Source organism: Osmerus mordax, chromosome 20, assembly GCF_038355195.1.
Source record: "Osmerus mordax isolate fOsmMor3 chromosome 20, fOsmMor3.pri, whole genome shotgun sequence".
NCBI classification, from domain to species: Eukaryota; Metazoa; Chordata; class Actinopteri; order Osmeriformes; family Osmeridae; genus Osmerus; species Osmerus mordax.
This window is the reverse complement of record NC_090069.1, coordinates 13,838,734-13,860,699: the sequence shown is the minus strand read 5'-3', so window position 1 is coordinate 13,860,699 and position 21,966 is coordinate 13,838,734. Positions and strand designations below refer to the sequence as shown.

Sequence of the window (21,966 nt, the reverse complement as noted above, 5' to 3'; positions counted from 1 at the left end):
CATTGAAATCCCCCCCTACCACCAACACCCTGTTTGTTGCACAGTGAGGGGCCACACACTCCACCAACTCCCCCCTTGCCACCCTCCCCTGTGGCCCATACACGCAAATCACCCGCATTTTCATTTCCCCCACACAAATATCAGCCCCCATGGCCCTCCCCTGTGATATCATAAAAGACCCCTCCACCCGAACCCCACCGCCCCCAAACAAAATCCCCACCCCTGATGAGTGCACCCCCCCCACACTCCATACAGACCCCCCCCTTCCCCACTCCCGCGTAAACCCCACCACATCACCCCTGTCCCTTAAGTGCACCTCCTGTACAAAACACACAGTGAAATTCAAACCCCCCAAAAACGAAAAAACAGCCGCCCTCTTCACCCTGTCCCTCAATCCCCGCAAATTAAAAGTACAAACAGTGAAAGACATGATACATACATAAAAGAAAAAAAAACCCCAAGACCCCAACCTATCACCCATACAAATCCTCCCCCACCCCACTCCCACTCCCCTCCCCCTCCTCCGTCTCCATCCTTTCCCCCCAGGAGGCCGGCACCGGGTTTGGCTCCCCCTCCTCCTCCCCGCCCTCTATAAAACCCCCACCTAACTCCACCGGGGTGTCGGGCATCGAACTGGGCAGAGTCCGCCCTTGCCCCCTCTCCCCGCTTCGTCTACCCTCCCTCCCCTTCCCCCTCTTACTCCCCGCCCCCCCTGCCACAAACCGCTCACCCTCAGCGAGCGCACTCGCCTTTCGGCGGGGGTTCCTCGACCCCCCCACCTCCCCCCCATCCACTCTGTCCAGGACCAGCTGCAGCTGCCCGAGCCCCGCCGGGCCCGACCCGCCGCCTCCAGCCCTCACCATACCATCCACCTCGCCACCCGACCCTAGCCTCGATTCCCCAGAATCTAGGGTCACCTCCGCCTGCGCCGTCAACTCCTCCAACACCCGCGTCAGCTGCCGCAACCCGTCCATGGTGAGGTCTTCCTCCGGAGAGGACGCGGTGACCTCTTCGTCCGCCGCCTCCCCCCTCTCCTCCGCCGTCTCTGGAGTGACCAGGGCGTCGGGGGCTACGTCCGGAACCTCCGGGGCCTCCTCTGGGGCGTCAGGGGCCCCGCCCGGGGCACCAGGGGCGACGCCTGGGGTGACAGGGGCACCAGCCTCCCTTGCTGCGGCTCCCGCATAACTCCTCTCCCGGGCAGGGCACGACCTCATTAGGTGCCCCGCCGCACCACAGCGGTGGCAGGTCTTTGGCACGTGGCAGTTCCGTGCCACGTGCCCCTCCTCACCACACACCCCGCAGCGGGGCCCCCCACATGTCACCTCCGTGTGCCCCACCCGGCGACACCTCCTGCAGCAAGGGGGCTGGCGAGCATAGAACAAATAGCCCCTGTCACTCCCGATGGAAAAATAGGCCGGGGGGTGCTGTAGCCCGTCCATCCCCGCTCCGTCCTCACCCAGCAGCATCTGGTACTGGCGCCGCCCCGTCCAGTACCCCAACGAGTCCAGGACGTACCGGGCCCCTGACTTCACGTCCCCATAGCGGCTGAGAAACGCGGCCACCGCCTGCTCCGACACGTTCCCATTATATAAATGGACCGTCACCACCCTAAAATTCTGGCGGTCAAGGTCCACCACCTCATACGACCCAAGGGGCGCCACCGCCCTCTGGGCCCTCACCAAGCCCAGGACGGACGCCGCAATAGCCGCCGTCTTCAGGGTCACATCGAACCCCCTCTCCTGGACGTTGTCCTGTAGACACAGGACCTCCGCCGGCGTCAGTTTTAAAATGGCGATCACCACCTGCCGGGTGAACACCTCTCTCGACAGCCGCGGCACATCCGGGTCCCTCCATGAAAACCGGAGGGAGTTCTTCATACCCGTCCGCGGCCGTCCCATCGGCCTCCCGCCACCAGAGGCGCCACCACCGCCGCCAGCCGGCCCTCCACCACCGCCAAGCGCTCCGCCTCCCGACGCTCCTCCGCCCGGCGCTCCGCCTCCTGGCGCTCCTCCGCCAGGCGCTCCGCCACCTCCCGGTGCTCCGCCGCCAGCCAGCACTCCTCCGCCGCCAAGCGCTCCGCCGCCAGCCTGCACTCCTCCGCCGCCAAGCGCTCCGCCGCCAAGCGCTCCGCCGCCAAGCGCCCCGCCGCCAAGCGCTCCGCCGTCTCCCGACGCTCCTCCGCCAGGCGCTCCGCCGCCTCCCAGACCTTTGTCGCCGCCCGGACCTCCGGCCGCATTGGGGACTCCGCCTCCGTCCCCGGCTCCACCAGATCTGCCAGCCTCCGGCCCCGGAGCATGGGACACACCGTCCCCCCTGGCCTGCAGTCCGCCGGTCAGGGTCCTCCGCAGGATCCCCGCCGCGACCCCAGCCGCTCCCTCCGTGGTCGGGGCAAACCCTCCCACGGCACTCGGCCCAGCGACCATCCCCCCTAAGCACGGTACCGGTGCCCCATACATCGCTCGACTCCCGGTACCGCCAACCCTCCCCGCCCCAGACTCACCGCCGCAGTTCACGTCCGCCTCCAGAATGCCGACTCCAGGTCCACCGCCTCCCGCAATACCGCCGGTTGCCACTGTCGCCTCAATGGCGCTCGATCGCTTGATAAGGCCGCGATGCAGCTTTTGATCTTAGCCAAAAGGCCGAGAAGCGATGACCGCATTATCGGACGCCCCCGGCGCGCGGACCCTCCGTGCACCACCTGGGCCGCTCGGTCACCACACCGAGAACGGCCGAAACCACGGAAGCGGAAAGCCCAGGCCAAAAGCCGCAGGACAAGCAGGGACGGAAGCGGAAAGCCCAGGCCAAAAGCCGCAGGACAAGCAGGGACGGAAGCGGAAAGCCCAGGCCAAAAGCCGCAGGACAAGCAGGGACGGAAGCGGAAAGCCCAGGCCAAAAGCCGCAGGACAAGCAGGGACGGAAGCGGAAAGCCCAGGCCAAAAGCCGCAGGACAAGCAGGGACGGAAGCGGAAAGCCCAGGCCAAAAGCCGCAGGACAAGCAGGGACGGAAGCGGAAAGCCCAGGCCAAAAGCCGCAGGACAAGCAGGGACGGAAGCGGAAAGCCCAGGCCAAAAGCCGCAGGACAAGCAGGGACGGAAGCGGAAAGCCCAGGCCAAAAGCCGCAGGACAAGCAGGGACGGAAGCGGAAAGCCCAGGCCAAAAGCCGCAGGACAAGCAGGGACGGAAGCGGAAAGCCCAGGCCAAAAGCCGCAGGACAAGCAGGGACGGAAGCGGAAAGCCCAGGCCAAAAGCCGCAGGACAAGCAGGGACGGAAGCGGAAAGCCCAGGCCAAAAGCCGCAGGACAAGCAGGGACGGAAGCGGAAAGCCCAGGCCAAAAGCCGCAGGACAAGCAGGGACGGAAGCGGAAAGCCCAGGCCAAAAGGCAACAGAATTGAAACAGCTACAGAAGAAGCAAAGACAAAACCTGCCTTACCCGCAGGCACGCACCTAACCCCAAAGCCAACCTCACCCTGCTTTTGTCACACGTCCATCAGGCTCTGCCCTCCCTCGGGCAAAGCCTCCCAAAAATACCACGTTCCACTCGTCGGCGCTCCCCTCCACGGAAGTCTTTAGTAAAAGGCGAAAGGCTTGTGCGTGCTGAAGGGGAACCAGAGCGTCGATTTGAAACGACCCAAACGGCCTACCCCCAACCCCTCCGTTGGCCCTGACTCACCCGTCCGCGGGGGCGAACCGGGGAGAACCGGGGCGAACCGCATCCTTCTCGGGAAAAAAAAGGCGCGGAAACGCCACGGGCCGCAGAGGGGCTCGGCCCGCCCGCTTGGCTTTTCCTTACCGCACTTTCTCCATTTCATTGATGGCTTTTTCTCCATTAAGATCCGTACGCGTTTATCGTATGCGCCTTCCAGCCAGTCCACTCCGTGTTGGTGTCGACTGACACGGCGAGAAAAAACTCATTCCGATTGCCTTCCAGTTTTTCACCTCGGCCCCGCTGAATGTCAGCCAGCTCTCTCTCTCTCTCTCTCTCTCTCTCTCTCTCTCTCTCTCTCTCTCTCTCTCTCTCTCTGTCACTCACTCACTCACTCACTCAGTCACTCACTCACTCAGTCACTCCCTTTTTTTTTTTTTTTTTTTTTTTTTTTTTATATCTAAAAGGGCGGGAAAACGCCACCGGCCGACAGGGCTCCGCCCACACCCCCTTTTCACCCCGTTTTTTTGGTAGGGATCGCTTGTTCCGCTTTGTTGGGGGGCCCCCCCCTTTTGAGAGTTTTTTGACCCTCACCCCAAAAACCCTAGCCCTAACCTAAACCCCTCTCCCCCAAACCTCACTCATTCAGACATTCCCTCCTTCCCTCCCTCCCTCCCTCCCTCCCTCCCTCCCTCACTAGCTTTTCTCTTTGACACGCTTAGAAAGATTGCACCCTTCCCGGAGACGCTGCAATACCGGGGCGATGCGCGGAGCGGACGGAGCGAGCCCCTGTTCCGACTCCCTGTTGCAAAAATCCGTTTAATATGTTGTCCTCGCATGGAGGACATATCAGATATTAAACTGATAAGAACAGATACTACACTTGATCTTAGCCAAAAGGCCGAGAAGCGATGACCGCATTATCGGACGCCCCCGGCGCGCGGACCCTCCGTGCACCACCTGGGCCGCTCGGTCACCACACCGAGAACGGCCGAAACCACGGAAGCGGAAAGCCCAGGCCAAAAGCCGCAGGACAAGCAGGGACGGAAGCGGAAAGCCCAGGCCAAAAGCCGCAGGACAAGCAGGGACGGAAGCGGAAAGCCCAGGCCAAAAGCCGCAGGACAAGCAGGGACGGAAGCGGAAAGCCCAGGCCAAAAGCCGCAGGACAAGCAGGGACGGAAGCGGAAAGCCCAGGCCAAAAGCCGCAGGACAAGCAGGGACGGAAGCGGAAAGCCCAGGCCAAAAGCCGCAGGACAAGCAGGGACGGAAGCGGAAAGCCCAGGCCAAAAGCCGCAGGACAAGCAGGGACGGAAGCGGAAAGCCCAGGCCAAAAGCCGCAGGACAAGCAGGGACGGAAGCGGAAAGCCCAGGCCAAAAGCCGCAGGACAAGCAGGGACGGAAGCGGAAAGCCCAGGCCAAAAGCCGCAGGACAAGCAGGGACGGAAGCGGAAAGCCCAGGCCAAAAGCCGCAGGACAAGCAGGGACGGAAGCGGAAAGCCCAGGCCAAAAGCCGCAGGACAAGCAGGGACGGAAGCGGAAAGCCCAGGCCAAAAGCCGCAGGACAAGCAGGGACGGAAGCGGAAAGCCCAGGCCAAAAGCCGCAGGACAAGCAGGGACGGAAGCGGAAAGCCCAGGCCAAAAGCCGCAGGACAAGCAGGGACGGAAGCGGAAAGCCCAGGCCAAAAGCCGCAGGACAAGCAGGGACGGAAGCGGAAAGCCCAGGCCAAAAGCCGCAGGACAAGCAGGGACGGAAGCGGAAAGCCCAGGCCAAAAGGCAACAGAATTGAAACAGCTACAGAAGAAGCAAAGACAAAACCTGCCTTACCCGCAGGCACGCACCTAACCCCAAAGCCAACCTCACCCTGCTTTTGTCACACGTCCATCAGGCTCTGCCCTCCCTCGGGCAAAGCCTCCCAAAAATACCACGTTCCACTCGTCGGCGCTCCCCTCCACGGAAGTCTTTAGTAAAAGGCGAAAGGCTTGTGCGTGCTGAAGGGGAACCAGAGCGTCGATTTGAAACGACCCAAACGGCCTACCCCCAACCCCTCCGTTGGCCCTGACTCACCCGTCCGCGGGGGCGAACCGCATCCTTCTCGGGAAAAAAAAGGCGCGGAAACGCCACGGGCCGCAGAGGGGCTCGGCCCGCCCGCTTGGCTTTTCCTTACCGCACTTTCTCCATTTCATTGATGGCTTTTTCTCCATTAAGATCCGTACGCGTTTATCGTATGCGCCTTCCAGCCAGTCCACTCCGTGTTGGTGTCGACTGACACGGCGAGAAAAAACTCATTCCGATTGCCTTCCAGTTTTTCACCTCGGCCCCGCTGAATGTCAGCCAGCTCTCTCTCTCTCTCTCTCTCTCTCTCTCTCTCTCTCTCTCTCTCTCTCTCTCTCTCTCTCTCTCTCTCTCTGTCACTCACTCACTCAGTCACTCACTCACTCAGTCACTCCCTTTTTTTTTTTTTTTTTTTTTTTTTTTTTATATCTAAAAGGGCGGGAAAACGCCACCGGCCGACAGGGCTCCGCCCACACCCCCTTTTCACCCCGTTTTTTTGGTAGGGATCGCTTGTTCCGCTTTGTTGGGGGGCCCCCCCCTTTTGAGAGTTTTTTGACCCTCACCCCAAAAACCCTAGCCCTAACCTAAACCCCTCTCCCCCAAACCTCACTCATTCAGACATTCCCTCCTTCCCTCCCTCCCTCCCTCCCTCCCTCCCTCACTAGCTTTTCTCTTTGACACGCTTAGAAAGATTGCACCCTTCCCGGAGACGCTGCAATACCGGGGCGATGCGCGGAGCGGACGGAGCGAGCCCCTGTTCCGACTCCCTGTTGCAAAAATCCGTTTAATATGTTGTCCTCGCATGGAGGACATATCAGATATTAAACTGATAAGAACAGATTTTTTTCTTTTGAGAAAAATTTATTGGTTCTCACCGTTGACAGTTCATAAAAACAATTCGTTTTACATGTCTTTTCTTTTCTTAAAAGGTACATTAATTACAGGGCATAGGGGGCGCTAAAACACTGGTGTAATTACTTTAAAAGCACTGAATCGAAATCGTAGTTAAAAAGTGCCCGCTAAAACAACAAGGTGATCATGAATAAATACAGCAGTGTTAAAAAGCCATAAAAGAATGTACACTTGGTTAAGACATCTTTAAAGGAATGTTTTACAATGTGTCTTTAAAAATGTGACGTGTGTGTGTGACTATGTGTGTGTGTGTGCGTATGTGGCTATGTGTCTTGTGTGGCTATGTGAGTGTGTGTGTGTGAGTGCATTTAAAAGTTCTGTTCCTCAATTGTGCAGGACCGGGATGAGCTTGTCTGGCTTGCCTCTACCTGCCCCGCTGAACAAGCCACCGAGTCCTCCCCCTCCGGGGCCCAGCGGAGATCCTCGACCTGGGCAGCCATTCCGGCGCAGCCAGGCCGCTGCCGCCCGGACCACTTCACGTGGAGGGGGGCCCCTTCCGTATGGCGCGTGGGATGTACCACCCGAGGGTCTCTGCAGCCAGTTCCGCCGCTGCCTGGGTGGACATCTCCACGCGCTTCCCCGCCAGCAGGTTCCTGGAGGTCCAGAGGGCTTCTTTGAAGCATGTCAGGGTGAGCCAGAGTTGGCGGAATTGTCCAGATGTCATGGTCCTCTGGCTCACCCCGTAGAGCACCAGCTGTGCGTTTAGGACCTCCCCTGCCGGCAGGCACGGGGTTATCAGGGGCCCCGCCAGGATCCACAGGTCCCGGGCGGCACTGCACTCCCAGAGCAGGTGCCTCACGGTCTCCTCTCCGCCACAAGTCGGCCGCGGGCACCTGGATGTCGTCGCCAGCCTCCGGGAGTGCATGACGGCTCTGACCGGGAGGATCTCATGGGCCACCATCCAGGAGAGGTCTCGGTGCTTGTTCAGCAGGGCAGGGTGGCTCACGTTCCGCCAGACCGTGGCCGACTCACCCAGGGCGAGTCGGCGCACTCGGGTCACTTCCTCCCGTTCCTGCACAAGAGAGAGAACAGAGCGGTGTTTGGTTAAAACGGTGAGTGGTTCTTTCTCTAAAATGTGTGTCTTTAAAAACGTCTTAATAAAAAGGTAGGCCGGGGGGAGGTTAAAAGACACTGGCGTCCTCAGGTCTTTCGGGATCCACTGCAGGTGCCTGAGGTAGGACCCCATCCAGAATCTGGTCAGGGCCGCGGTCTTGTGGTTTCCGGATGGGGTCGTCGCCAGTGCCAGGTGGAGTGCGGTGTACCGGCTACCAAAGAACACTTTAAAATCCGGGAGTCCCTTCCCTCCGTTTCGTGGGGCTCTCTTCACTACATCTCTTTTCAGGCGCTCCCACTTGGACCCCCAGATGAAATAAAACACCATCCTGTCGAGGACTAAAAGAATGGGTTTGGGGGGGATAAAAACAGAACCGATCAATAAGAACAAGGGTAAAATCACTGCTTTGATGATTAAAACCTTGCCTTCAAATGTCAGTCGTCTGAGTCCCCAGAACGTCAGTCTCTGTCGGGTTTTTGTCAGTAAGCCCTCCCAGTTTCCGCTCCCTCCCCCCTCCCGGTCGAACTGTACCCCGAGGATGCGGAGGTCGGTCTGGGTCGTCGTCATGGGAAGCCTAGTCATGTCTGTCCCACCCCACGGTCCGAAAAGTCTCCCCTCTGTCTTGTCCCTGTTAAGCTTGGCACCCGAAGCGAGGCCAAACCAGTCAGTCCGGTCCAGGGTCCTGTCTACGGATAAAAGGTCAGTGCATAAAATGTTGATGTCGTCCATGTATAAAATGCACTTGGCAGTCAGTCCCCCAGTCCCCGGGATCCCCAACCCACAAATGAGTTGGTCCCTTCTCAAGATCTGCGCCAGCGGCTCTATACAGCAGACATAGAGTAAGGGGGATAAGGGACACCCCTGACGGACGCCGCAGTTAACTTCCACTGCTTTGGATAAGAACCCGTTAACAAGGATTTTGCTGGTAATGTCCCCATACAGCAGTCCCACCCAAGCTAGGAATCTCCCCGGAAAACCCGCTTTTTGCAGTACCTTGAAAAGGTACTGGTGCGAGACCCGATCAAAGGCTTTCTCAAAATCTAAATTTAGGACTACTAGCCGAATGTTTCTGTCTCTCGCAAAACAGATGGCGTCTCTGATCAGTACCAGGCTGTCCGTGATCCTCCTTCCCGGGATGGCGCAGGCTTGATCCGGGTGGATCAAGTCCCCTAAAACACAAGACATACGAGAGGTTAAAATCTTGCTAAAAAGTTTACAGTCAACGTTTAAAAGAGTGATAGGTCGCCAGTTCTTTAGGTCCGCTTTGTCGTTTTTCTTGAATAAAAGGGATACAATGCCCATCCTAAAACTGTCAGGTAGTCGGTCGAGTCGTTCAAAGTCCTTAAAAACAGTCAACAGGTCGTGTCTTAAAATATCCCAAAAGGTCAGATAAAATTCCAGGGGGAGCCCGTCCTCGCCTGGGGATTTCCCTTTTTTAAAACATCTGATGTTTTTGTCCATTTCTAAAAGGGTAAAATCCTGGGATAAAAGCACGGTGTTTACAACTGTTTTGTCTAAAAAGCTTAAAACCTCGTCCATGACGTGATTAAAAACTTCTTTCTTTTCAAACAACTCATCATAAAATTCCTCCACCACCTTCGTAATCTGTTGTGTGTCAGTTTTTAAAATCCCATTTTTATCTTTGATACTCGTTAAAACATTGCTCCTGCTGATTATTTTCTTAAAAAAGTACCTGGTACATTTTTCTCCTTCCTCCAGGTCTCTCTCTTTGCTTCTTAAAATCACTCCTCTGCTCACCTCTTCCGCCATTAAAACCATTTCTTTTTTCACCTCTCTTATTTCATCGTTAAAATCCAGCCCTTCCTGTGTAAGTTTAAAATACCTCTCCAACCTCCTCTGCAGTCCCACCATGCGTCTCTCTGTTTTCTTTCTTTTTTCCCTCCCTTTCCGTTTAAAAAAAGTCTGTGTCCTATGTTTCACCATTTCCCACCACTGTGCTCGTGTTTCGAACATGTCTTGAAGGGTCTGCCAGTCCCTGAACCGCTCCCTGTATGACCTTGTTATCCCTTCGTCCTCCAACAGGGAGCAGTTCAGTTTCCACAGACCCTTCCCTACCGTCACACCCGAGGTTAGTGAAAGGGTGCACGTGAGCATACAGTGGTCCGAAAAGAATACCGGGGTTAATCTAGCATCGGTTGGGGGGGCGTCTCGGGTCAGTACGTAGTCAATGCGAGAGGCTCTGGTACCATCGCCACTGGACCAGGTGAAGCCCTCCTCTCTGGGATGCAGGGATCTAAAACAGTCAACTAATTTGAAATCCCTACAAAGTCCGTGTAATAAAACCGACGATTTGTCTACTTTAAAAAACTCTCCGGCTCCTTTCCTATCCTTCCTTGATAAAACACAGTTAAAATCCCCTCCCACCACTAGGGGATCCCTCCCTAGCAGGTGGGACTGCAGGTCATCTAAAAGGTCGCACCTCTCATTTTTGCTGCTAAAACCATACACATTTATCAGTTTAAAATCCTTCCCTAAAAAATTCAAATTCAGTAAGAGCATACGTCCGTTGTGTAAAACTGTGCTCCCCTTCACCAAGATGTGTGCATTTTTTATTAAAACCGCCACTCCATCGTTCTTGTTGTTATTTGATCCACTCCATACTGAGGGTCCATGGCTCCACTTACTCTCCCACTGTTGATAAAAGGTTTTAAAAGGCAGTCCACATTCTTGGATTAAAACAATATCTGTCTGTACAGTACTTAAAAAGGTTAAAATGGACTGGGCTCTAAAACCTGACTTAATGGATCTTACATTAAGAGTGGTGATTGTGAGTGCCATAAAAAGGATGAAGGGGGTTAAAGGGGACGTGCGCATTACTAAAACCAGGGAAGTGGGTTGGGTCTAAAAAAGGGGTGATCAATAAAACCAATAAAACAATAAAAGCAGAGGGTAATAATCAACAGTTAAAACAAGCACTAAAACCGGACCTACGAAATGTCAACACTCTCTTGCTCACTCTTAGTTTTCTTTTTGTGGGGGAGGCCCGAGCTCTCCTTAGGGGACGATGTGACCAGGTTTACATTTAAAAAAGACTTTTGGTTCGGAGAGCTAGAAGGAAATACCCTGGAAGAGGAATCTGACTCTTCAGAGCTCACTTCGGGCCTCCCCCTCTTCCCGGCGTGATCGATGTCAAAGGACAGATCTTTGTGTCTTTCTACCGCCGGGAGTTGGCCACATGGCATTAAAACCTCGCTTTCGCCACTTTCGGCCGAGTCACGGGAGTCAGAGGAGGAGGAGGCGCTGGCGGCCTCTCCTGGGCTCTCCCCCTCCTCCTCTTCGCGCTCTTCCTGCCTCCCGTGCTCGGCCTCCTGGTTTAAAATGTTTAAAATCGGGACCGTTCTCTGTGCCATTTCCTCCTCCTGCACCTCTTTCTCCGCTCTTTCTCTCTCCTTTTCCGCTCTTTGGCCCTCCGCCACCTTCACCATCATCTCTCTCACCGCCTCCTCCTCCGCCCTTTCCTTCTCCTTCTCCGCTTCCTTTTCCCTCTCTTCTCTGGCTGGTCCCGCCTGCTCCACGGACGCCCTGACCGTCCGGAGCTTGTTAGCGAAGGACTGAGGGCAGTCTCTGAACAGGTGGGAGAGCTCGCCACACAGGTTGCAAGCCCTCCCATTTGGGCACTCCGCGAAGGCGTGCCCCAACTCCCGACATTTCCCGCACACAATTTCCTGGCACGCCTCCGCGAGGTGCCCATGCTTCATACACTTTCTGCACAACTTTGGCTGTCCCTGGTAGTGTACGAAGCCCCTGTTCTCCCCCAACACGATCATTGAGGGTAACTGCCTCAGTCCTTCAAAACCTGTAGAATCTGGAACCTGCTGGATGGGTACTCTCCAAGACCCATTCCAAATGCCGTCCAGATCCCTTACTCTAACTGGAGCCCCTTTAACTGTGCAGTACCGTCTCAACCAAACACAGATATCTTCAGGGTTCACAGTCTCATTAAACATTCTGACAATCACCACTTTTAGTGTGTTGTCAGTCAGTTTCTCCAAGGCAAAGGAGCAGGTAATTTTCTCTCTGCTGTTCTCATATCTGGTCCAAAATTCTTTCAATGCATTTGCGGAGCTAAAACTGACATCGAAACCCTGCCCAGAGGGCAAGGCTAAGATGCAATTAAGCTCCGCCGGAGAGAACTTCAAAACCTTCTGCAGCAGGTTCCTGGAGAAGTCCAATCTGGACATCTCCAGTTTCTTCCCACCACCATCAAGTTTGAACATGAAACGGACACTGTTGTGCCTCCTCATGCCGGCACGGGCGGCCGACATTCTGGAGGCACAACAACAACAACAACAGTTAGACTAGGGGGTGGGGGTGACACAGCAAGTGGTAACAAGAGGGGGGGGGGGGCACACCAACACAAGAGGAGAGGGGAAGACAAACTGGTTGGGGGGAGGGATGGGGGGAGGGGGGGGGTGGGGGGAAGGGGGGGACTTACAAACCAAGTGGGGGGTTACAAACAACAACTGGACAATACAAAAACTACCACCAACACCTAAATAAAATTCTCAAAGGGGGATTAAGGGACTGGCCGGGGAAAATGAAACCAAAACACTTAACAAGACTGAGGACAAAAATAAAACTAAAGTAACAATTAAACTAACCACAAGATGGAGACAAACACACTGACAGTACACGGAAAAACACTGACACCAATCGACAGGACACTCCCGCCACCAATCAGAGATTGGTGGCTAGGCTACACCAAAAACACTAAAACCTGATAAGAACAGATACTACACTTGATCTTAGCCAAAAGGCCGAGAAGCGATGACCGCATTATCGGACGCCCCCGGCGCGCGGACCCTCCGTGCACCACCTGGGCCGCTCGGTCACCACACCGAGAACGGCCGAAACCACGGAAGCGGAAAGCCCAGGCCAAAAGCCGCAGGACAAGCAGGGACGGAAGCGGAAAGCCCAGGCCAAAAGCCGCAGGACAAGCAGGGACGGAAGCGGAAAGCCCAGGCCAAAAGCCGCAGGACAAGCAGGGACGGAAGCGGAAAGCCCAGGCCAAAAGCCGCAGGACAAGCAGGGACGGAAGCGGAAAGCCCAGGCCAAAAGCCGCAGGACAAGCAGGGACGGAAGCGGAAAGCCCAGGCCAAAAGCCGCAGGACAAGCAGGGACGGAAGCGGAAAGCCCAGGCCAAAAGGCAACAGAATTGAAACAGCTACAGAAGAAGCAAAGACAAAACCTGCCTTACCCGCAGGCACGCACCTAACCCCAAAGCCAACCTCACCCTGCTTTTGTCACACGTCCATCAGGCTCTGCCCTCCCTCGGGCAAAGCCTCCCAAAAATACCACGTTCCACTCGTCGGCGCTCCCCTCCACGGAAGTCTTTAGTAAAAGGCGAAAGGCTTGTGCGTGCTGAAGGGGAACCAGAGCGTCGATTTGAAACGACCCAAACGGCCTACCCCCAACCCCTCCGTTGGCCCTGACTCACCCGTCCGCGGGGGCGAACCGCATCCTTCTCGGGAAAAAAAAGGCGCGGAAACGCCACGGGCCGCAGAGGGGCTCGGCCCGCCCGCTTGGCTTTTCCTTACCGCACTTTCTCCATTTCATTGATGGCTTTTTCTCCATTAAGATCCGTACGCGTTTATCGTATGCGCCTTCCAGCCAGTCCACTCCGTGTTGGTGTCGACTGACACGGCGAGAAAAAACTCATTCCGATTGCCTTCCAGTTTTTCACCTCGGCCCCGCTGAATGTCAGCCAGCTCTCTCTCTCTCTCTCTCTCTCTCTCTCTCTCTCTCTCTCTCTCTCTCTCTCTCTCTCTCTCTCTCTCTCTGTCACTCACTCACTCAGTCACTCACTCACTCAGTCACTCCCTTTTTTTTTTTTTTTTTTGTTTTTTTTTTATATCTAAAAGGGCGGGAAAACGCCACCGGCCGACAGGGCTCCGCCCACACCCCCTTTTCACCCCGTTTTTTTGGTAGGGATCGCTTGTTCCGCTTTGTTGGGGGGCCCCCCCCTTTTGAGAGTTTTTTGACCCTCACCCCAAAAACCCTAGCCCTAACCTAAACCCCTCTCCCCCAAACCTCACTCATTCAGACATTCCCTCCTTCCCTCCCTCCCTCCCTCCCTCCCTCCCTCACTAGCTTTTCTCTTTGACACGCTTAGAAAGATTGCACCCTTCCCGGAGACGCTGCAATACCGGGGCGATGCGCGGAGCGGACGGAGCGAGCCCCTGTTCCGACTCCCTGTTGCAAAAATCCGTTTAATATGTTGTCCTCGCATGGAGGACATATCAGATATTAAACTGATAAGAACAGATACTACACTTGATCTTAGCCAAAAGGCCGAGAAGCGATGACCGCATTATCGGACGCCCCCGGCGCGCGGACCCTCCGTGCACCACCTGGGCCGCTCGGTCACCACACCGAGAACGGCCGAAACCACGGAAGCGGAAAGCCCAGGCCAAAAGCCGCAGGACAAGCAGGGACGGAAGCGGAAAGCCCAGGCCAAAAGCCGCAGGACAAGCAGGGACGGAAGCGGAAAGCCCAGGCCAAAAGCCGCAGGACAAGCAGGGACGGAAGCGGAAAGCCCAGGCCAAAAGCCGCAGGACAAGCAGGGACGGAAGCGGAAAGCCCAGGCCAAAAGCCGCAGGACAAGCAGGGACGGAAGCGGAAAGCCCAGGCCAAAAGCCGCAGGACAAGCAGGGACGGAAGCGGAAAGCCCAGGCCAAAAGCCGCAGGACAAGCAGGGACGGAAGCGGAAAGCCCAGGCCAAAAGCCGCAGGACAAGCAGGGACGGAAGCGGAAAGCCCAGGCCAAAAGCCGCAGGACAAGCAGGGACGGAAGCGGAAAGCCCAGGCCAAAAGCCGCAGGACAAGCAGGGACGGAAGCGGAAAGCCCAGGCCAAAAGGCAACAGAATTGAAACAGCTACAGAAGAAGCAAAGACAAAACCTGCCTTACCCGCAGGCACGCACCTAACCCCAAAGCCAACCTCACCCTGCTTTTGTCACACGTCCATCAGGCTCTGCCCTCCCTCGGGCAAAGCCTCCCAAAAATACCACGTTCCACTCGTCGGCGCTCCCCTCCACGGAAGTCTTTAGTAAAAGGCGAAAGGCTTGTGCGTGCTGAAGGGGAACCAGAGCGTCGATTTGAAACGACCCAAACGGCCTACCCCCAACCCCTCCGTTGGCCCTGACTCACCCGTCCGCGGGGGCGAACCGGGGAGAACCGGGGCGAACCGCATCCTTCTCGGGAAAAAAAAGGCGCGGAAACGCCACGGGCCGCAGAGGGGCTCGGCCCGCCCGCTTGGCTTTTCCTTACCGCACTTTCTCCATTTCATTGATGGCTTTTTCTCCATTAAGATCCGTACGCGTTTATCGTATGCGCCTTCCAGCCAGTCCACTCCGTGTTGGTGTCGACTGACACGGCGAGAAAAAACTCATTCCGATTGCCTTCCAGTTTTTCACCTCGGCCCCGCTGAATGTCAGCCAGCTCTCTCTCTCTCTCTCTCTCTCTCTCTCTCTCTCTCTCTCTCTCTCTCTCTCTCTCTCTCTCTCTCTGTCACTCACTCACTCACTCAGTCACTCACTCACTCAGTCACTCCCTTTTTTTTTTTTTTTTTTGTTTTTTTTTTATATCTAAAAGGGCGGGAAAACGCCACCGGCCGACAGGGCTCCGCCCACACCCCCTTTTCACCCCGTTTTTTTGGTAGGGATCGCTTGTTCCGCTTTGTTGGGGGGCCCCCCCCTTTTGAGAGTTTTTTGACCCTCACCCCAAAAACCCTAGCCCTAACCTAAACCCCTCTCCCCCAAACCTCACTCATTCAGACATTCCCTCCTTCCCTCCCTCCCTCCCTCCCTCCCTCCCTCCCTCACTAGCTTTTCTCTTTGACACGCTTAGAAAGATTGCACCCTTCCCGGAGACGCTGCAATACCGGGGCGATGCGCGGAGCGGACGGAGCGAGCCCCTGTTCCGACTCCCTGTTGCAAAAATCCGTTTAATATGTTGTCCTCGCATGGAGGACATATCAGATATTAAACTGATAAGAACAGATACTACACTTGATCTTAGCCAAAAGGCCGAGAAGCGATGACCGCATTATCGGACGCCCCCGGCGCGCGGACCCTCCGTGCACCACCTGGGCCGCTCGGTCACCACACCGAGAACGGCCGAAACCACGGAAGCGGAAAGCCCAGGCCAAAAGCCGCAGGACAAGCAGGGACGGAAGCGGAAAGCCCAGGCCAAAAGCCGCAGGACAAGCAGGGACGGAAGCGGAAAGCCCAGGCCAAAAGCCGCAGGACAAGCAGGGACGGAAGCGGAAAGCCCAGGCCAAAAGCCGCAGGACAAGCAGGGACGGAAGCGGAAAGCCCAGGCCAAAAGCCGCAGGACAAGCAGGGACGGAAGCGGAAAGCCCAGGCCAAAAGCCGCAGGACAAGCAGGGACGGAAGCGGAAAGCCCAGGCCAAAAGGCAACAGAATTGAAACAGCTACAGAAGAAGCAAAGACAAAACCTGCCTTACCCGCAGGCACGCACCTAACCCCAAAGCCAACCTCACCCTGCTTTTGTCACACGTCCATCAGGCTCTGCCCTCCCTCGGGCAAAGCCTCCCAAAAATACCACGTTCCACTCGTCGGCGCTCCCCTCCACGGAAGTCTTTAGTAAAAGGCGAAAGGCTTGTGCGTGCTGAAGGGGAACCAGAGCGTCGATTTGAAACGACCCAAACGGCCTACCCCCAACCCCTCCGTTGGCCCTGACTCACCCGTCCGCGGGGGCGAACCGCATCCTTCTCGGGAAAAAAAAGGCGCGGAAACGCCACGGGCCGCAGAGGGGCTCGGCCCGCCCGCTTGGCTTTTCCTTACCGCACTTTCTCCATTTCATTGATGGCTTTTTCTCCATTAAGATCCGTACGCGTTTATCGTATGCGCCTTCCAGCCAGTCCACTCCGTGTTGGTGTCGACTGACACGGCGAGAAAAAACTCATTCCGATTGCCTTCCAGTTTTTCACCTCGGCCCCGCTGAATGTCAGCCAGCTCTCTCTCTCTCTCTCTCTCTCTCTCTCTCTCTCTCTCTCTCTCTCTCTCTCTCTCTCTCTCTCTCTGTCACTCACTCACTCACTCAGTCACTCACTCACTCAGTCACTCCCTTTTTTTTTTTTTTTTTTGTTTTTTTTTTATATCTAAAAGGGCGGGAAAACGCCACCGGCCGACAGGGCTCCGCCCACACCCCCTTTTCACCCCGTTTTTTTGGTAGGGATCGCTTGTTCCGCTTTGTTGGGGGGCCCCCCCCTTTTGAGAGTTTTTTGACCCTCACCCCAAAAACCCTAGCCCTAACCTAAACCCCTCTCCCCCAAACCTCACTCATTCAGACATTCCCTCCTTCCCTCCCTCCCTCCCTCCCTCCCTCCCTCCCTCACTAGCTTTTCTCTTTGACACGCTTAGAAAGATTGCACCCTTCCCGGAGACGCTGCAATACCGGGGCGATGCGCGGAGCGGACGGAGCGAGCCCCTGTTCCGACTCCCTGTTGCAAAAATCCGTTTAATATGTTGTCCTCGCATGGAGGACATATCAGATATTAAACTGATAAGAACAGATACTACACTTGATCTTAGCCAAAAGGCCGAGAAGCGATGACCGCATTATCGGACGCCCCCGGCGCGCGGACCCTCCGTGCACCACCTGGGCCGCTCGGTCACCACACCGAGAACGGCCGAAACCACGGAAGCGGAAAGCCCAGGCCAAAAGCCGCAGGACAAGCAGGGACGGAAGCGGAAAGCCCAGGCCAAAAGCCGCAGGACAAGCAGGGACGGAAGCGGAAAGCCCAGGCCAAAAGCCGCAGGACAAGCAGGGACGGAAGCGGAAAGCCCAGGCCAAAAGCCGCAGGACAAGCAGGGACGGAAGCGGAAAGCCCAGGCCAAAAGCCGCAGGACAAGCAGGGACGGAAGCGGAAAGCCCAGGCCAAAAGCCGCAGGACAAGCAGGGACGGAAGCGGAAAGCCCAGGCCAAAAGCCGCAGGACAAGCAGGGACGGAAGCGGAAAGCCCAGGCCAAAAGCCGCAGGACAAGCAGGGACGGAAGCGGAAAGCCCAGGCCAAAAGCCGCAGGACAAGCAGGGACGGAAGCGGAAAGCCCAGGCCAAAAGGCAACAGAATTGAAACAGCTACAGAAGAAGCAAAGACAAAACCTGCCTTACCCGCAGGCACGCACCTAACCCCAAAGCCAACCTCACCCTGCTTTTGTCACACGTCCATCAGGCTCTGCCCTCCCTCGGGCAAAGCCTCCCAAAAATACCACGTTCCACTCGTCGGCGCTCCCCTCCACGGAAGTCTTTAGTAAAAGGCGAAAGGCTTGTGCGTGCTGAAGGGGAACCAGAGCGTCGATTTGAAACGACCCAAACGGCCTACCCCCAACCCCTCCGTTGGCCCTGACTCACCCGTCCGCGGGGGCGAACCGGGGAGAACCGGGGCGAACCGCATCCTTCTCGGGAAAAAAAAGGCGCGGAAACGCCACGGGCCGCAGAGGGGCTCGGCCCGCCCGCTTGGCTTTTCCTTACCGCACTTTCTCCATTTCATTGATGGCTTTTTCTCCATTAAGATCCGTACGCGTTTATCGTATGCGCCTTCCAGCCAGTCCACTCCGTGTTGGTGTCGACTGACACGGCGAGAAAAAACTCATTCCGATTGCCTTCCAGTTTTTCACCTCGGCCCCGCTGAATGTCAGCCAGCTCTCTCTCTCTCTCTCTCTCTCTCTCTCTCTCTCTCTCTCTCTCTCTCTCTGTCACTCACTCACTCACTCAGTCACTCACTCACTCAGTCACTCCCTTTTTTTTTTTTTTTTTTGTTTTTTTTTTATATCTAAAAGGGCGGGAAAACGCCACCGGCCGACAGGGCTCCGCCCACACCCCCTTTTCACCCCGTTTTTTTGGTAGGGATCGCTTGTTCCGCTTTGTTGGGGGGCCCCCCCCCTTTTGAGAGTTTTTTGACCCTCACCCCAAAAACCCTAGCCCTAACCTAAACCCCTCTCCCCCAAACCTCACTCATTCAGACATTCCCTCCTTCCCTCCCTCCCTCCCTCCCTCCCTCCCTCCCTCACTAGCTTTTCTCTTTGACACGCTTAGAAAGATTGCACCCTTCCCGGAGACGCTGCAATACCGGGGCGATGCGCGGAGCGGACGGAGCGAGCCCCTGTTCCGACTCCCTGTTGCAAAAATCCGTTTAATATGTTGTCCTCGCATGGAGGACATATCAGATATTAAACTGATAAGAACAGATACTACACTTGATCTTAGCCAAAAGGCCGAGAAGCGATGACCGCATTATCGGACGCCCCCGGCGCGCGGACCCTCCGTGCACCACCTGGGCCGCTCGGTCACCACACCGAGAACGGCCGAAACCACGGAAGCGGAAAGCCCAGGCCAAAAGCCGCAGGACAAGCAGGGACGGAAGCGGAAAGCCCAGGCCAAAAGCCGCAGGACAAGCAGGGACGGAAGCGGAAAGCCCAGGCCAAAAGCCGCAGGACAAGCAGGGACGGAAGCGGAAAGCCCAGGCCAAAAGCCGCAGGACAAGCAGGGACGGAAGCGGAAAGCCCAGGCCAAAAGCCGCAGGACAAGCAGGGACGGAAGCGGAAAGCCCAGGCCAAAAGCCGCAGGACAAGCAGGGACGGAAGCGGAAAGCCCAGGCCAAAAGGCAACAGAATTGAAACAGCTACAGAAGAAGCAAAGACAAAACCTGCCTTACCCGCAGGCACGCACCTAACCCCAAAGCCAACCTCACCCTGCTTTTGTCACACGTCCATCAGGCTCTGCCCTCCCTCGGGCAAAGCCTCCCAAAAATACCACGTTCCACTCGTCGGCGCTCCCCTCCACGGAAGTCTTTAGTAAAAGGCGAAAGGCTTGTGCGTGCTGAAGGGGAACCAGAGCGTCGATTTGAAACGACCCAAACGGCCTACCCCCAACCCCTCCGTTGGCCCTGACTCACCCGTCCGCGGGGGCGAACCGCATCCTTCTCGGGAAAAAAAAGGCGCGGAAACGCCACGGGCCGCAGAGGGGCTCGGCCCGCCCGCTTGGCTTTTCCTTACCGCACTTTCTCCATTTCATTGATGGCTTTTTCTCCATTAAGATCCGTACGCGTTTATCGTATGCGCCTTCCAGCCAGTCCACTCCGTGTTGGTGTCGACTGACACGGCGAGAAAAAACTCATTCCGATTGCCTTCCAGTTTTTCACCTCGGCCCCGCTGAATGTCAGCCAGCTCTCTCTCTCTCTCTCTCTCTCTCTCTCTCTCTCTCTCTCTCTCTCTCTCTGTCACTCACTCACTCACTCAGTCACTCACTCACTCAGTCACTCCCTTTTTTTTTTTTTTTTTTGTTTTTTTTTTATATCTAAAAGGGCGGGAAAACGCCACCGGCCGACAGGGCTCCGCCCACACCCCCTTTTCACCCCGTTTTTTTGGTAGGGATCGCTTGTTCCGCTTTGTTGGGGGGCCCCCCCCTTTTGAGAGTTTTTTGACCCTCACCCCAAAAACCCTAGCCCTAACCTAAACCCCTCTCCCCCAAACCTCACTCATTCAGACATTCCCTCCTTCCCTCCCTCCCTCCCTCCCTCCCTCCCTCACTAGCTTTTCTCTTTGACACGCTTAGAAAGATTGCACCCTTCCCGGAGACGCTGCAATACCGGGGCGATGCGCGGAGCGGACGGAGCGAGCCCCTGTTCCGACTCCCTGTTGCAAAAATCCGTTTAATATGTTGTCCTCGCATGGAGGACATATCAGATATTAAACTGATAAGAACAGATACTACACTTGATCTTAGCCAAAAGGCCGAGAAGCGATGACCGCATTATCGGACGCCCCCGGCGCGCGGACCCTCCGTGCACCACCTGGGCCGCTCGGTCACCACACCGAGAACGGCCGAAACCACGGAAGCGGAAAGCCCAGGCCAAAAGCCGCAGGACAAGCAGGGACGGAAGCGGAAAGCCCAGGCCAAAAGCCGCAGGACAAGCAGGGACGGAAGCGGAAAGCCCAGGCCAAAAGCCGCAGGACAAGCAGGGACGGAAGCGGAAAGCCCAGGCCAAAAGCCGCAGGACAAGCAGGGACGGAAGCGGAAAGCCCAGGCCAAAAGCCGCAGGACAAGCAGGGACGGAAGCGGAAAGCCCAGGCCAAAAGCCGCAGGACAAGCAGGGACGGAAGCGGAAAGCCCAGGCCAAAAGCCGCAGGACAAGCAGGGACGGAAGCGGAAAGCCCAGGCCAAAAGCCGCAGGACAAGCAGGGACGGAAGCGGAAAGCCCAGGCCAAAAGCCGCAGGACAAGCAGGGACGGAAGCGGAAAGCCCAGGCCAAAAGCCGCAGGACAAGCAGGGACGGAAGCGGAAAGCCCAGGCCAAAAGGCAACAGAATTGAAACAGCTACAGAAGAAGCAAAGACAAAACCTGCCTTACCCGCAGGCACGCACCTAACCCCAAAGCCAACCTCACCCTGCTTTTGTCACACGTCCATCAGGCTCTGCCCTCCCTCGGGCAAAGCCTCCCAAAAATACCACGTTCCACTCGTCGGCGCTCCCCTCCACGGAAGTCTTTAGTAAAAGGCGAAAGGCTTGTGCGTGCTGAAGGGGAACCAGAGCGTCGATTTGAAACGACCCAAACGGCCTACCCCCAACCCCTCCGTTGGCCCTGACTCACCCGTCCGCGGGGGCGAACCGGGGAGAACCGGGGCGAACCGCATCCTTCTCGGGAAAAAAAAGGCGCGGAAACGCCACGGGCCGCAGAGGGGCTCGGCCCGCCCGCTTGGCTTTTCCTTACCGCACTTTCTCCATTTCATTGATGGCTTTTTCTCCATTAAGATCCGTACGCGTTTATCGTATGCGCCTTCCAGCCAGTCCACTCCGTGTTGGTGTCGACTGACACGGCGAGAAAAAACTCATTCCGATTGCCTTCCAGTTTTTCACCTCGGCCCCGCTGAATGTCAGCCAGCTCTCTCTCTCTCTCTCTCTCTCTCTCTCTCTCTCTCTCTCTCTCTCTCTCTCTCTCTCTCTCTCTCTGTCACTCACTCACTCACTCAGTCACTCACTCACTCAGTCACTCCCTTTTTTTTTTTTTTTTTTGTTTTTTTTTTATATCTAAAAGGGCGGGAAAACGCCACCGGCCGACAGGGCTCCGCCCACACCCCCTTTTCACCCCGTTTTTTTGGTAGGGATCGCTTGTTCCGCTTTGTTGGGGGGCCCCCCCCTTTTGAGAGTTTTTTGACCCTCACCCCAAAAACCCTAGCCCTAACCTAAACCCCTCTCCCCCAAACCTCACTCATTCAGACATTCCCTCCTTCCCTCCCTCCCTCCCTCCCTCCCTCCCTCCC

At 56.4% G+C, this 21,966-nt stretch overlaps 14 non-coding genes and 2 pseudogenes across 14 annotated transcripts; all 16 read right to left on the bottom strand.

Annotated features, from left to right (window-relative positions):
* Positions 1-3,497: 3,497 nt before the first annotated feature.
* Positions 3,498-3,615, bottom strand: LOC136964682 (U5 spliceosomal RNA). The gene has a single exon (XR_010879137.1). It is a non-coding gene; the product is annotated as a U5 spliceosomal RNA (small nuclear RNA).
* A 751-nt stretch (positions 3,616-4,366) lies between these two features.
* On the bottom strand, positions 4,367-4,557 carry LOC136964619 (U2 spliceosomal RNA). Its single transcript, XR_010879103.1, has one exon. It is a non-coding gene; the product is annotated as a U2 spliceosomal RNA (small nuclear RNA).
* A 978-nt stretch (positions 4,558-5,535) lies between these two features.
* LOC136964681 (U5 spliceosomal RNA) lies at positions 5,536-5,653 on the bottom strand. Its single transcript, XR_010879136.1, has one exon. It is a non-coding gene; the product is annotated as a U5 spliceosomal RNA (small nuclear RNA).
* Positions 5,654-6,384: 731 nt separating this feature from the next.
* LOC136964617 (U2 spliceosomal RNA) lies at positions 6,385-6,562 on the bottom strand (annotated as a pseudogene).
* A 5,745-nt stretch (positions 6,563-12,307) lies between these two features.
* On the bottom strand, positions 12,308-12,453 carry LOC136964651 (U2 spliceosomal RNA; annotated as a pseudogene).
* Positions 12,454-12,947: 494 nt separating this feature from the next.
* Positions 12,948-13,065, bottom strand: LOC136964680 (U5 spliceosomal RNA). Its single transcript, XR_010879135.1, has one exon. It is a non-coding gene; the product is annotated as a U5 spliceosomal RNA (small nuclear RNA).
* A 731-nt stretch (positions 13,066-13,796) lies between these two features.
* LOC136964608 (U2 spliceosomal RNA) lies at positions 13,797-13,987 on the bottom strand. The gene has a single exon (XR_010879102.1). It is a non-coding gene; the product is annotated as a U2 spliceosomal RNA (small nuclear RNA).
* A 670-nt stretch (positions 13,988-14,657) lies between these two features.
* LOC136964679 (U5 spliceosomal RNA) lies at positions 14,658-14,775 on the bottom strand. Its single transcript, XR_010879134.1, has one exon. It is a non-coding gene; the product is annotated as a U5 spliceosomal RNA (small nuclear RNA).
* A 755-nt stretch (positions 14,776-15,530) lies between these two features.
* On the bottom strand, positions 15,531-15,721 carry LOC136964596 (U2 spliceosomal RNA). The gene has a single exon (XR_010879091.1). It is a non-coding gene; the product is annotated as a U2 spliceosomal RNA (small nuclear RNA).
* A 494-nt stretch (positions 15,722-16,215) lies between these two features.
* On the bottom strand, positions 16,216-16,333 carry LOC136964678 (U5 spliceosomal RNA). Its single transcript, XR_010879133.1, has one exon. It is a non-coding gene; the product is annotated as a U5 spliceosomal RNA (small nuclear RNA).
* A 735-nt stretch (positions 16,334-17,068) lies between these two features.
* LOC136964807 (U2 spliceosomal RNA) lies at positions 17,069-17,259 on the bottom strand. Its single transcript, XR_010879256.1, has one exon. It is a non-coding gene; the product is annotated as a U2 spliceosomal RNA (small nuclear RNA).
* Positions 17,260-17,885: 626 nt separating this feature from the next.
* LOC136964676 (U5 spliceosomal RNA) lies at positions 17,886-18,003 on the bottom strand. The gene has a single exon (XR_010879131.1). It is a non-coding gene; the product is annotated as a U5 spliceosomal RNA (small nuclear RNA).
* Positions 18,004-18,743: 740 nt separating this feature from the next.
* Positions 18,744-18,934, bottom strand: LOC136964796 (U2 spliceosomal RNA). The gene has a single exon (XR_010879245.1). It is a non-coding gene; the product is annotated as a U2 spliceosomal RNA (small nuclear RNA).
* Positions 18,935-19,428: 494 nt separating this feature from the next.
* LOC136964675 (U5 spliceosomal RNA) lies at positions 19,429-19,546 on the bottom strand. The gene has a single exon (XR_010879130.1). It is a non-coding gene; the product is annotated as a U5 spliceosomal RNA (small nuclear RNA).
* A 715-nt stretch (positions 19,547-20,261) lies between these two features.
* Positions 20,262-20,452, bottom strand: LOC136964785 (U2 spliceosomal RNA). The gene has a single exon (XR_010879234.1). It is a non-coding gene; the product is annotated as a U2 spliceosomal RNA (small nuclear RNA).
* A 670-nt stretch (positions 20,453-21,122) lies between these two features.
* LOC136964674 (U5 spliceosomal RNA) lies at positions 21,123-21,240 on the bottom strand. The gene has a single exon (XR_010879129.1). It is a non-coding gene; the product is annotated as a U5 spliceosomal RNA (small nuclear RNA).
* Between the last annotated feature and the right edge of the window lie 726 nt (positions 21,241-21,966).